This window comes from Pteropus alecto, unplaced genomic scaffold (assembly GCF_000325575.1).
Source record: "Pteropus alecto unplaced genomic scaffold, ASM32557v1 scaffold3, whole genome shotgun sequence".
Lineage (NCBI taxonomy): Eukaryota > Metazoa > Chordata > Mammalia > Chiroptera > Pteropodidae > Pteropus > Pteropus alecto.
Genome location: NW_006442484.1, coordinates 53,168,303 through 53,181,628, shown reverse-complemented (window position 1 = coordinate 53,181,628; position 13,326 = coordinate 53,168,303). Strand labels below are relative to the sequence as shown.

At 34.5% G+C, this 13,326-nt stretch overlaps 1 pseudogene; it reads left to right on the top strand.

Annotated features, from left to right (window-relative positions):
* Window positions 1-6,556: 6,556 nt before the first annotated feature.
* Window positions 6,557-6,672, top strand: LOC112470763 (annotated as a pseudogene).
* Window positions 6,673-13,326: the final 6,654 nt, after the last annotated feature.

The following is a 13,326-nucleotide window of genomic DNA, read 5'->3' as shown; positions in this document are numbered from 1 at the left end:
GAGGAAACTAGAAATATTTAGCTAGGAGTAGGAAAGACTGAGGCAGACTCCAAAAGGTCTCTTTAAGTATTGGGTCAACTGTCACATAGGAAAAAAATAAAACTTATTAGATGTGTTTCAGAACGTATCAGCATCTCTATCAATCTGTGTGTTTGGAAGGGAGAGGAGACTTGAAAATATTGATGAGTACTGTAAGGTTTGTAAAGATGGTTAGGCACATGATCAGGTGCTTAGCATTGATCCAAAGGATGGGGCAGATTAGAGAGATTAGAGAAAGGAAATAATATAGCCAACTGTAAGATTTATTTAGTATTTGTGTTTGAGTTGTATTTGAATTAGAAGAAAAGTCATATAATGGGGTAAAATGATTTTATTTTATTTTTAATAGGTTTGTAATCATACACAGACCTTTTTATTTAATAAGTCATGTGAAATACCCATTATAAATATCTTCTGGTATCACAACCACAAAATCCCTTCAAAAGAATAAGAAACTTCTGTATTTTTTCATTCTGTTATCAGATACTTGTTTGTGCTAGGCTGAATGTAAACAGCCTGAATAACTTTATGATAAAGTTATAGTCTTTCTGTTGCTCTGTCACACACAGCTCTGTTTTCAAATTTGTATACTGTAACAAAACTGAAAAATACATACACAGAACAGTCACTGTGAGAATGGAATGAACAATTGTACTTGCTAAATGCATAATGTGGTAAAGTGATTTTAGCCTGGCTAGGATAATAGTTGTGGAGCTAAACAAAAGGCTCAGCTGAATTACATATAAAGAAACTTAGGCACAGAGTCTGTGTAATGTGCCCAAGGGTAAATGATTTTAGTATGTTGAGTCAGGATTTGATCTTAGGTGGCTGACTCCAAATCTAGACTCTTAAAAGTTTCACTGTGCAAAGAATAAAAAACAGTATATCTGTAAGTAAAAAATTATATATATTGAGTTTTAAAAACTAAAATCTAACTTTTGTTAATAAATTCCACATGTATGTCTGAATAAATTGGTATGAGATATGCCAAAAATGGTAATAGTAATGATCTCGGCAGTTCGATTTGGAGCATTTAACAAAATTCATCTTTGTGCTTTTAATTTTTCACAAAATTTAAGTTAAAAAAATCTCTTAGGTACTGAATGAAAAGACTTGCCTACCAAGAAAAAGTTTCTTATGAGAATAAGAGGGAAATAAAGATATTTCCAGAAATGTAAAAACAGAGTTTGTTACCAATAGACCCTCATAAATCAAAATTCTAAAGCTTATATATATCAGACAGAATTTAAGTGATACTCTATAGAAATTATGGGTTTCCAAAAGTAAGAAACAAAAAGTGGTCAATTATGGATAAATTTAAAGAAACATTAACTCTATAAAACAATAGAACAATATCTGTGAGGTTAAAAGGAGGAAATTTAGAAGAAAACTTTTAAAATCTAATGTTATTTTCAAAACATGAGAATAATATAACTGGAATATGAAAATATTATCCATAAATAGGAAGACACAATGTAAAGATATCCATTTCATTTCATATGTGCCCTAGTATCATTCAAATCCCAATCAAAATATGGATATATTTGATATTTGGAAAGCCGATTCTAATTTAATAAAAGTGGAAAAGGACACTCTTGAATTAGAACAGTGGGTTAGGATTTGCCCTAGCAGATATTCAAATTTATTATAAAGCTATAGTTTTAAATGGTATGATATTGGCATAAGAATAGGCAGATATACCAAGGGACAGAATAAAAAGCTTAGAAACAGGCATCTGCATAACCAGAGACTTCTGTGGTTGCACCTGTCTGTGATAGATGAAGGCAGCTTTTTAAAATATATGGTTCTGGCACAATGGGTTATCTAAATGGGGAAACAAAATTGGATTCATAGCTCACATCATATAGAAAAAAATTAATTGCAGAGATATTATTAATCTAAAAGTGAAAAGCAAAATTATAAAAAAATTAGAAGATAAAGAGAATATTGTCATGACCTTGGGGGAATAGAAAGATTTAATTTGGACACAGAATGAAAACTTAAATGAAAACATGATAAATTCAACTACATTAATATTCAGAACTTATATTCTTAAAAATACATTATAAAGAGAATGGAAAAGGCATGCCCAGCCATAGAGCTCTTTGCCATACATATTTAACAAAAGAATAGTGTTCATTATGTATAAACACTGCTAAAATTCAATTAAAAAAAGACAGTTTACCTAACTTGAAAAATATGCTGACAACTTAGTACACAGAGATAGAAAATCAAATGGTCAAGAAATATATGAAAAGGCACTCAACTCTAGTCAGAATCAAGAGAGTAGTTAGGAATTTAACCTTGCCCTGCCAACTCCCTTCCACCCCAAAGGCCTAGACTTTGCCCTGGGAATTAATCTCTAAGCTCCTGGAATGTCATGCCTGGTAGAAGTGTCTTCGTTTGCCTAGGGACCTCGTGTTAGTCCCACAGTGGGATCTGGAGTGGGAGCTGGCTAATAGGTTATAGCAGGTTATAGCAGGTTATAGCAATGTGATTAAAGACTATGTGCCAACCTGGGTGATAATTGTATGATTTAATGTGGGACTCTGAGTCATGAAGCTCAAACTCTGGAGGAGTGGAGTCTGAGATCAGCCAGTGGAAAGTCAACCCTTCCTCTGTGATGAGCTCCAATAAAGATTCTAGACACCAGGCTTGAGTGAGTTTACTTGGTTGGCAGTGTTCCATGCTCATTACCAGACATCAACACCAGGGAATAACACTGTCCTGACTCAGTGGAAAGAGGACAACAGAAGCTCTGCATTTGGTACCTTTCCTGGCTTTTGTCCCATGTGCTTCTTCTCTTGGCTGATTTTAATTCGTAACCTTTTCCTGTAATAAACCATAACCATGAGTATAACAGCCTTCAGTGAGTTCTGTGATTCCTTCTAGAGAATTGTGAAACCTGATATGGTTTTGGAACCTGCGACTGGTGTCAGAAGTGAGGACGGTCTTGTGTGGACTAATTCCACAGTTGTTTAACCTCGGTATTATAAAATTGACTTTTAAAAGCCACCTGAATATTTATTACACATCTACTTGATTGGTGAAAATTTACAATACCAACTTTTGTTGAAAATTAATATTAATTTGAAAAACAGGATGAAAAAGTTAGGATTGTGATTACAACTATAGCAGAGGAAGGTGGTTGCACAATGTCTGGGAGTAATACACAGGGAATATGTTTTATGCATATTTTTAAGTATATTTTACATTATAATGTAAAGATAAGAATTTAAATAAAATTTAAAAACAGGATAGATAATAATACCATATTAATAGTGAAGTATTAGATCATTTAAAAACTTTCTTTGTGGTTTTCAATATTTCACCACTGAATTGTATTATTTTTATAATAAAAAGAATAATAGAAGTGTTTTTCTTAAGAAACAAAAAGTGTGAGATAAATGTGGTGCAAGAGTTAAAAAGTATTGACACAACAAGGTCAGAGAAGATATAGAACTGGCCACTCATAGTGTCCAGTTGAAAGAACAATGATCCAAGGGCTGGTCTGTAGATTTTGGGCCTAGAAAAAATAGTTTTGTGAGTGTTTTCACAGTCAACCTACTGGTTGGAGACATAGGTAACCCGAACAGATCTCAGAATTCCAATTTGTTTACTTATAATTGGGACTGTTTTCTTCCTTTGGCACCTATCAGAACGGGAATATGGGCAGCTGAAGTGATCATCAGAAGGTACGATCTGGAAGAAGCTTTGGAATTCATTCTGCAGGCTGTGCCAAAGCCTGATCATCAAGTTCTCTCTAAACAGGGACCTCCAGATATAGGTTGTCACTGCTTTGGAGAATCCTGGATGATCGCTGGCAAAAATACTTCCTGGTTCCACTTTCTAAGGCCTTATGTGGAATCCCCTTAGTCACAAGTGACTTTTTTTCTCCCTTTTTCTTCTAGGTATCTTTCTTCCATTGATTAAATTAACCCCATCTTTCAAATTTTATTAAACATAATCAGATTTATAGGCTTACGTCTTCCTATTTTGTCTCAGGCAACATCCCTTCTTGAGAGGAGACTCCTGGACAGGTTAATCTCACTCATTATGTATTGATTTCAGGAGTTTAACTCTCAAAGGGCCAGGTCCTGTTCAATTCTCTTTGTTATGCACTCTCTCTACTTACTACACGTAATATGTGATATATAAAAAGTTTTTATTTAACAAGGTAGGATAAAGCACTTACTTGTTAAAATACCTTCCCCCTAAATGGGATTTATTACTGAATGAGAAAAATGGGTCTGTTATCATTTATGACCCATGTTCTTGTAAAGAACATATTTCTTTTGTGTTATCAAAATATATACAAAGCTTGGTTTTCTGGCAGCATTTTTTTTTCTTTTTTACCACCAAAATACTTTCTTGCCTATACTAATATGAAGATTTTTCTTTCAGCAGTTTATAGAAATGGTGCTTCTGAACATGTATTTTCCTTTTTACTACTGAAAGGAAACCATGGGAACCCAGCATACAATTTTGTTTGACAGGATCCTGGTTAGCAGACCACATGTGGTGTGTTTTTGTTTTGTTCTACAGTTGTTTCCACTGTGTCATGTAATTCATCACAAGGATTGGAGAATAGAAAATGTCACAAACCAAATATACAAAATTAATGAGTACTTTACTCCATTGCAAAGGGCAGATAGTGAACAATCAAGCAGAACAAAAGCAACAAGAATCCCTGGGCATTCGGTCTTTTATCTAATGACTTTCAGGTTTCTGTGTGTGATATGAAGTTGTCAAGGTGCTGATAATTATATTGCTTAATTTTTAAATTTATGGAAGTCATAAGTGATTACCTTTGTATTCACTTTACATAACTTAACAGTTAAGGATAATCACATGTTTAAAGCAACTAGGAAAAACAATATTAAATACACTCTCAGTATTTTCAGAGCAATTTTAGAATGAACTTGTCACTAGTACCCAGATTCATTTTCAGTGAGTCCCGTGTGCCTGTGACGACATATAAAATGTGGAGCCCAGGTTTGTTCACATATACTTTTGGAGCCAGTAGTGTTATGATTTTTTTTTTTTTTTTTTTTGTAAAATAGTGAGGGGGCTTAGTTATATACTTCTCTCACATAGCTCATTTTGATCAAAACATATAAACAAAAGGAGAGAAATAATAACCAGAGACCCCTGAACTCCAAACTCCTGCCCCTTCACTAATTATAACATTTCATAATTCTCTCCCAGTTTCATCACCCTTCCATTACCAAGACAACTATAGGCATTTCTAAGGTAAAGTTAGCTTACCTATGAGTTGTATACTTTGAATTCAGAAATGTTTGAACTCCAAGGTCTTTTCCTATACTATTCAGAGCTTTTTGGTTTCTTCTGACTTAAAGCTACCATCTATAAACAGTGAGAGATTTGAGCTTTAGCTATTTACCTTGGCACCAAAGATATCGCTTGAGCCTTTCTTCATGTCCAGAATCAACAGATTATATTAAAACCTAATTCCTAAAATTTTACATGTAATTATGAAATGATGAAACATTTTAAGACAAGAGGAGCACAGGACATCACATCTGTTGAAAAGCTAAGGAAATCCAGGATGACATATGGGCCAAATATCTTCATTTCCCTTCTAATCCACCCCCTAGTCTCTGTCACTCAGATTTTCTGCCTTCAAACTTCCAGATCGGTTTGGCTATGGTGAGTTCCAGCAGGAAATGGGTAAGGATGAAGAGTGAGATTTAACTATTTAGATCACCTGCTGGGGTTTGGCATATACCTTAAACAAAGATTACTCTTGCTTTCCAGGTCTCCTTTTTCTGCATGAATTTCTCTTCTTTCAGATTTTGATAACTTCTTCCATTATCTCTTGAGGCCAAATGCTGCTGCAGATAGACCCAGGGTCTCTGCTGTCCCCTGCAGTTCCCTGTATCTTAGTACACTTTGATAATCACTTTCTTTTTAGTAAACTCTTCTTGAGTTATCTCATTTCTAGTATGCAATCCTTTTACTGTTGAGACATTGACTGAAACAACAAAAATAGTAAAAAAATGCCTAATTCTGAAGAACAAAATAAAAGAATAATAAAAACAGATCAAAGTCCAAACTCTTTTTTCTTCCCTTTTACTGTTTAGGAAAAAAAAAGTACAGCTCACATAGGAATGCATTTTCTAGGATTTGACATTTTCAGCGATGGAACTAGTAAAAACAGAATGCTATAAATAGAATGATGTCATTTATTTCCAAAGACTATCGATATACTAGAGCAATGCAAAAATAATAATAAAAGCGAGGTGTTTCATGACAAACTTGGGGGTAAGTTTAGGACTGTAATCCACAAGTTATCTTGAGGCAAACAGGAAAAGGGTTCATAGGAATTCCAAAATAGTTCCTCCAATTCCACCAAGACCTACTCTTAACTGGACAAGTAAAAAAAGTGAAAACAAAAAAGTGAAGGACGGACGTGGTTCTATAGTGTAGCGGTTAGCACGTCTGCTTTCCACGCGGTAGTTCCTGGGTTCGCACCCCTGTGGAGTCACAGTCCATGGTCTATGGCCATGCCACCCTGAACAACCCCGATGTGTGATCTCGGAAGCTAAGCAGGATCAGGCCTGGTTAGTACTTGGATGGGAGACCACCTAGGAAGACCAGGTGCTGTAGGCATGAAAAAAAAAAGTGAAGGTAAACTCACCAAAATTTATAAATGTTCAGAGTTCCTGTTTTCTCAGAACCTTCTCTCCCAGCACTGTGTATTTTCCTGTTCAAAACTGGACCCAGTGCTTCCAGCCCTCTGCACAGATGCTACCCCAGGGTTTGACCTTCACTGCTTTTCCTGAGTGGACCCACTGCTTCCTACATTTTATGTCTTCGGTCTTTCACTAATTTTGCTTTGTTTTGTTTAATTGTGACACAAGGTGAAGACAGGTTTTCTGAGCTCTGGAAAGCAGCAGGCAGTATTTTTCAGGGACACTGGGCACTGACTGCCTCTGAAAGAAAAAAAAAATACCTTTCAAATATTTAGTTTGGATCAAAATCTAGGAAAGTTAGTTTTTCTAAAGACTTCCTTGAACAGAAATATATGAATGGTTAGGTTAAGGTCTGGAATGGAATTAAAAATCATAGTATAAAAGAACAGTGGCTTAGCAGGAATTTTGAGTTTTACCTGTAGCTGTGTGCCCCGTAGAGATACAGCCTCCAGGGAAAAGCCACATAAAAAGATATGCTGCATCTTCTCTGCATGAACACTTCTGTTAAATTCTGTTTCCTTTGCCACCAATAGAAAAATTTACAGCTAGTTTGAGTCTGTGCTTTATTTCTGTTGATCCTTAACCCAGCCTTCAATGCTGTTATAATATCCACGCTTTCTAAGGAACTTTTAAGAAAAGGTGCATGGAAAATTAACTTATTGAGCCTTTGCACATCTGAAAATGCCTTCACCCTTGATGGATATATAGACTAAACATTGCGTTTTAAGTTTTTCCTCTGTATTTGGAAACTATGTCTCTCAGTCTGATTCTCATTCTTTTGTAGGAATTATTAAAATATTTTCTTATTTTTAGTATGATCCAAAATTTTATGGGAAAGTATCAAGATTTTTTTTTTTTCTTTATAGCTCATTTTAGTCTGAAGGTTTGTCTTTCTTTAGTGCCGGGAAATAATTCTCTGTTATTTCTTTATTTTCTTCTATCCATTCTGTCTCTTTTTGGATTTCTATAAAATGAATGTTGAACTCCCTGAATTAATTTCGTATGTAATTTTTTGTCATGTTTTCTATCTCTTTGTCTTTTTGATCTATATTCTAAGAAATTTCTTTGGATTTTTGTCTAGCCTTCTGACATTTATAATTTTAACTACCATACTTTTATTTTCTTTAGATTCTTTCTTATTATGATTGCTGCTTATTCTTAGTATCCCGTTCTTGATTTCTGGAAATAATATTTTCTCAATCTTCTCTAGAATGTTAATTATACTGTATTCTCATTCGCTGTCTCTCTCCTTCCCTTAGAATTAGTTTTTCATTATGTTTGGCTTGGTCTTTGTCTTGCATGCTGTTTGTTCTTCTCATACACTAAGATTCGTCCTTGTCCATTCATGCTCCAAAAAGAAAGAAGGGAAGGATTTACTTTCTCCCTGTGTGTACATATATATACACTCTGTATTTAGGTTTTACATTAGTTTTATTCCCTGATTTGGGATTATGACTGTGAACTCTATGTACGTGCTTCCTTGGGGCATGAGGACAAAAAGGTTTTGACTTCAGATATGGATCCCAAATGCTAGAATGAGCAGAGCTTTAACTTTGGGTTACCAATATTTACATTAGAATCATTAGAGTTCCCTAGATGATTTTCTGCATTTTTTTTAAAGATGAGCCCTTCATCCTGTGCCTGGTGGTAGAAGGCCGATGTTGGGTATGCCGAGAGGTGGGAAAGCTTTTTCTTTCTATGTCTCCTGATGTCTCCACAGTGCCCCCACCCTAAGCCTAGGCTAGATGATTCCTCAGCATTTCTATTTCCAGATGCAGTTATTGCATTCTATTGTCATTTATCTATTAATATGTCTTTCTCCTACATTAGTATATGAGCTTTTGAAGGTGAAGGGCCATGTGTTATTAATCTATCACCTACTTTTCTATTACTGTAACATTAGAGAGAGGGAAGTTTAGTGACATTAAAATCATTTTTTGTTGGTGTTCAGATAGATACTTTACCATATCAATTAATATTTAGTAAGATACTCAATTTATGTTTTGTTGCCTTAATGATTTTTTTTGCACTATGTTTTCAGAATTCAGCAGCTTAGATAAAGTGAGTATTCTCTGATTTTATAGGTATCTTTCCTGTATGTGATTTTCTTTGTCAAATGAGCCACTTTTATATGGCTGATTTGGTGCATTTCACTGGTCATCACCTTTGGGGGGAAATCATAGAAAATATAATTTTCTTCAGTTTTTTTCTTGTTTGTTTGTTTGTTTTTCACAACAAAAGAAAATAAGAAATTTTCTTCATAACATAAAACCTAGACATTATAGTCCAAAGATTCCTTTGGGGAACTGATTTCTGGTCTTGCTTTTGTAGACATAAGGATGCACTGACCAGATTCACTTTCAAAATGAGACTTATTGCTCAGATGGTGGGGTGCAGTGAGGAGGCACCCTCTGTCACTTCTTCAGGATCTACCTGGGCTGCAGAGAGCTACCTTGTTCTACCTGAGGTCACCCACTTCCTGGGCAGCCCACATCCCTTGACTGAGTAAGACAGGGATAGAAAAGCCCTGGTCATTTCAGTCTGTCATGGGACTCTTATGACAGTCCTTGATGCAGACTGGGTTGGCTGAGGCTTTGCAGCATCTACATTGTAGTTTAGCTTCTTCCTCTGCCCAATGCTGCTTTCTCGCTTTTCTTTTGTAGATGTTAATCCCTCATATACCATCTTGACTTCCAATTTTATTTTAGCACTTGCTTCTGGAGAACTCAACCTGTGATATTTACACTGTATTTCTTTCTATTGTAAAATGATAGGTTAGACTTTATTTTTAATTTTATAAACTTATTATGGTAGTCATTACCAATTTTTCATATATTTTACGCAAAAAAATCAAGATATAGTTTTCTGTTTGTAAACATGATGGACTGCTTGGCTCCTTGTCCTGTTAACATTCTAGCTAACCCCTGTGTGTGGGTCCTACCTATGCATTGGCCTAGCAGCCCAGTTCTGCTCATGACCAACAGGATGATAAAGAACACAGTCTTAGTCACTGCCTAGTCACAGCTTAACACAAAGTTAGCTTCTTTGTGCATTCCATGTGTCTCTTAGTTTCCCTTTCACCAACTGCTATTGCCATCTTTCCCGAGCTCCAGTTCTATCAGTCTGCCTTGTCTCTGAAGTCAGGTTCAATTAAACAAAGCTAATAGACTGACTAAATTACTTGATTTTTTTTTTTATCATGATGCTGATGCATACTAAAATTGGTCATATTCTTATTAGTAGGAGTTTTTTCACTTCTTATAATTCTTAAAACTTACACACACAGACACAGAAAATTTTTGCCAAATTTTTATGCATGAGGAAAAGCTTGTAAAAGTCTGACAGAAAGCCTATATATCTCAAAAGAACTAACAAATTGCAAAGTACTTGCAAAGAACAACTTCCCCTCCATCCTCAATTCCCTAAGCTCGACTGTGATGGGGATTCTGTTTCTCTGTAATCCATCCATGTCCTTATGCTTGAATTCCTGAGACTTAAATAGAATTCAAGAGATAAAATAAAATCTTCCTTGTGTGTGTTTTTTTTTCTCTTTTGTGCTTTTGCTTCTGTCTCTTGATTTATTTTGTGGTGTATGTGGTTTTTTAAACAAAAAGAGAACAAAATACCCCAATTTCTTTTTTTAACAAAAGCCAAGTCTCATGAAAGTAATTTGTTGTCAAATTCAACATTTTCTTTAAGAAAAATAGTTTATATAATTGTGAGATTAAGGATTACAATGAAGCTATAAATAGGTAAAATTACTTTTCTACTTTATTGAAATAAAAACAATGCAAGTGAATCTTTATCAGTTTATCAGCTGACTAATGTCTAGACATTTTTACTAAAAAGATAAGTGGGAATGCTAAATATCTCATTGTTGTAATACAGAAGCATTATAAAGGACATACTTTATATACTAAATAAAATTTAGACTTAAACATTTTTTATGGATCATAAAATATGATCCTTGAGCAAAAAATGAGGGTCCTACCTGATCAACCAAAATGTTTTAATGTTGAACCACTTCACTTATAAGTTTTTTCTGTTCTACTCATGTTAAAGATTACCTTTTCTTCCTAGCCATGAAACATGTTATTCCCCAATGGCAGGGAAAATGACCACTTGTTAGTTCCGGTACAAGTGTATACAACAGCACGTTTTTTCTTCACATTAGCATATCTATCCTTTATATAGATATATTATCCTACAGAGAAGTCATCATCAGGAATTTGAGATACCAATAAAAAAACAAGTATAGTAGTCCATCTAAAATCACAGCAAAGATAGAAAACTCAAGGGATCTTGGATATATAACTAAGATAACTTGGATACATAACTCACTACAAGTATTTACCTTTGAAGTTTTAGTTTAAGAAAGTTGGAGCTCTGGAATGCCTTAGGTTCCTATGTATTTCAATAAACAAAATTTAACACTCCATAAGATAGCAAATGATTATGACAAAGCCTAAACATTAGGAAACTAATTGTTTGCCTTCATTGATACTCCTAGAAAATTGATTGGTTATCCAATGCCTGGAAAAGACTATGATGGAGTTCTGTAAGGAAGTATTTTAACACCTCCCCCAATCTTCGAACTTAAGCACTGGGAAGAAAGGAGGACTAGGGCTGTAATCAGGGAAAGGGAGTTTAATTGGTTAGATATGTACTTTAGGAGGCTGATTCATTTATATTTGATTACATTCCCAACAATTCAGGTACCTACTACCAATGAAAATGGTGATACCAAGTGATAGAACAAAGAAGAGATATTTAAATTTTCTTCCCTTATTGCCATCATATAAATATGAATATAACATTGCTTTTTATAGGTACATCAAGTTATAACTACAGCTTTTAGTCACTGAGTCATAAAGTGTTAGATTTAGGAAGACTGTTAGAGATCTAATACAGCTTGCTATTCAATATGGGAAATTCTTCTTCCTCTTTGACAGATGTTCAGTAGATAGTCACTGAGCACCAACTTTGTGAAAACATAAAATATAAATAAGGCCTGGTCTCCTCCCTTTTAGAACACAAAACTTAATGAGGCTTGAAGCAAGATACAGAAGATAACAATTTAGACTCCGAAAATTATGTTTTTATTTCTATTTTTTGCCATATGAATTATACTCTTAGATATTGCTGTTTAACTCTATTCACCCTGAAGTTCAGATTTGGCTTACTTAGGGAACTGACAGCATTGGTGTGAAAATATATCAGGCTACTGTAGTCTTCTGCTTTCAGAAAAAGGCATTCACAGGACATCACCTTGGCTGAGTAAAACTTTTTGTCCTTTTCAAACTTTAATGTACAAACGAATCACCGAGGATCTTAGTAAAATGTAATTTCTAATTTAGTTAGTTGGAGTGGGGCTTCAAACTCTGCATTTCTAATGAGACCCTTAGATGCCAATGGTGTTCCTCAGAGGGCCATTTGAATAGCAGGGCTTGTGAGCTTTTCTCGTTCTCATTATTATGTTGAATCGATATTTTCAAAAGAAAGGGTCATGATAAAATTTCAATTGCATCACTGATTTCTCCAATTAGGGCAAATCAGATCTGACTCTAGTATTCTAATCAGTTGTATTATTGCTTATAAAGTTCTATAATTGATTTATAAATTGTGGAAACACTTTAAATTCACTTTCACAGATTCTGGTCTTTTAACATCTCAAGCACTGATAGTTTCCAATTCAGTGTTCTATAAAAGGCAAATAGTTTCTTATATACATGTTTTTAAAAGAATAAATTTGTGATATTTAAAAGCCTAGTAGGCACTTTTAACAAGGAGGTCTTTAACACATGGATATTGATTGAAAAAAATGATTTTTAATATGAGAAACATGCATTAAAAATTATTTTTTTCTGCCTTAGACTATTTCATTGGTGTCAAACAAGACTTTAATATGGTATTAATCATTTTTATATTTACTTATGCTTTTGAATTGTTACACACATTGAAATGAAAAGAGCACCTGCTTTTTAGGTAGAGAATAAATTTCTCTACTATTTCCATGTAAAGAGAGGTTCATTTGGATAAACCTGCACCTTCTCTCTGCACCATCACTCATCACTCATTCCTCTTCCAGGAAGAATGAGCATCTTACTTCATTGATAATTTAGGATAAACAACTGGCTATAAGCCAAGTCCTTTCCTCTTTCTTCCTCCTTGTTAACTGGCTTTTAATACAGAGGATATAATATGCTTTGTCTCTTTATGCAACTAGATTTACAGAGCCATGATCTCCTTCCTACTATAGAGAAGCGACTGGATGGGATCTTGTCTAATTGTGGAGATCAGTATCAGAGAGCTCACTCGGCCACAGATATGGGTTATGTCCTCCAATCTTGGCTGATTGGTAATAAAGGTGACAACTTAATTTTCATATGCTGATTACTTTGACTCTCAATTGGTTCAGACTTAGGTGAAAAGAGAGGAATAATTTTTTTATTTTGTCGTATGTAATATTACTATGTGCCTTTCATTTATATAAGGCATGCATAAATAAAAATGCAATACAAGACAAAAATCATTGCTATAAGACAGAAATAAGAGCTAACTTGGATAGGGA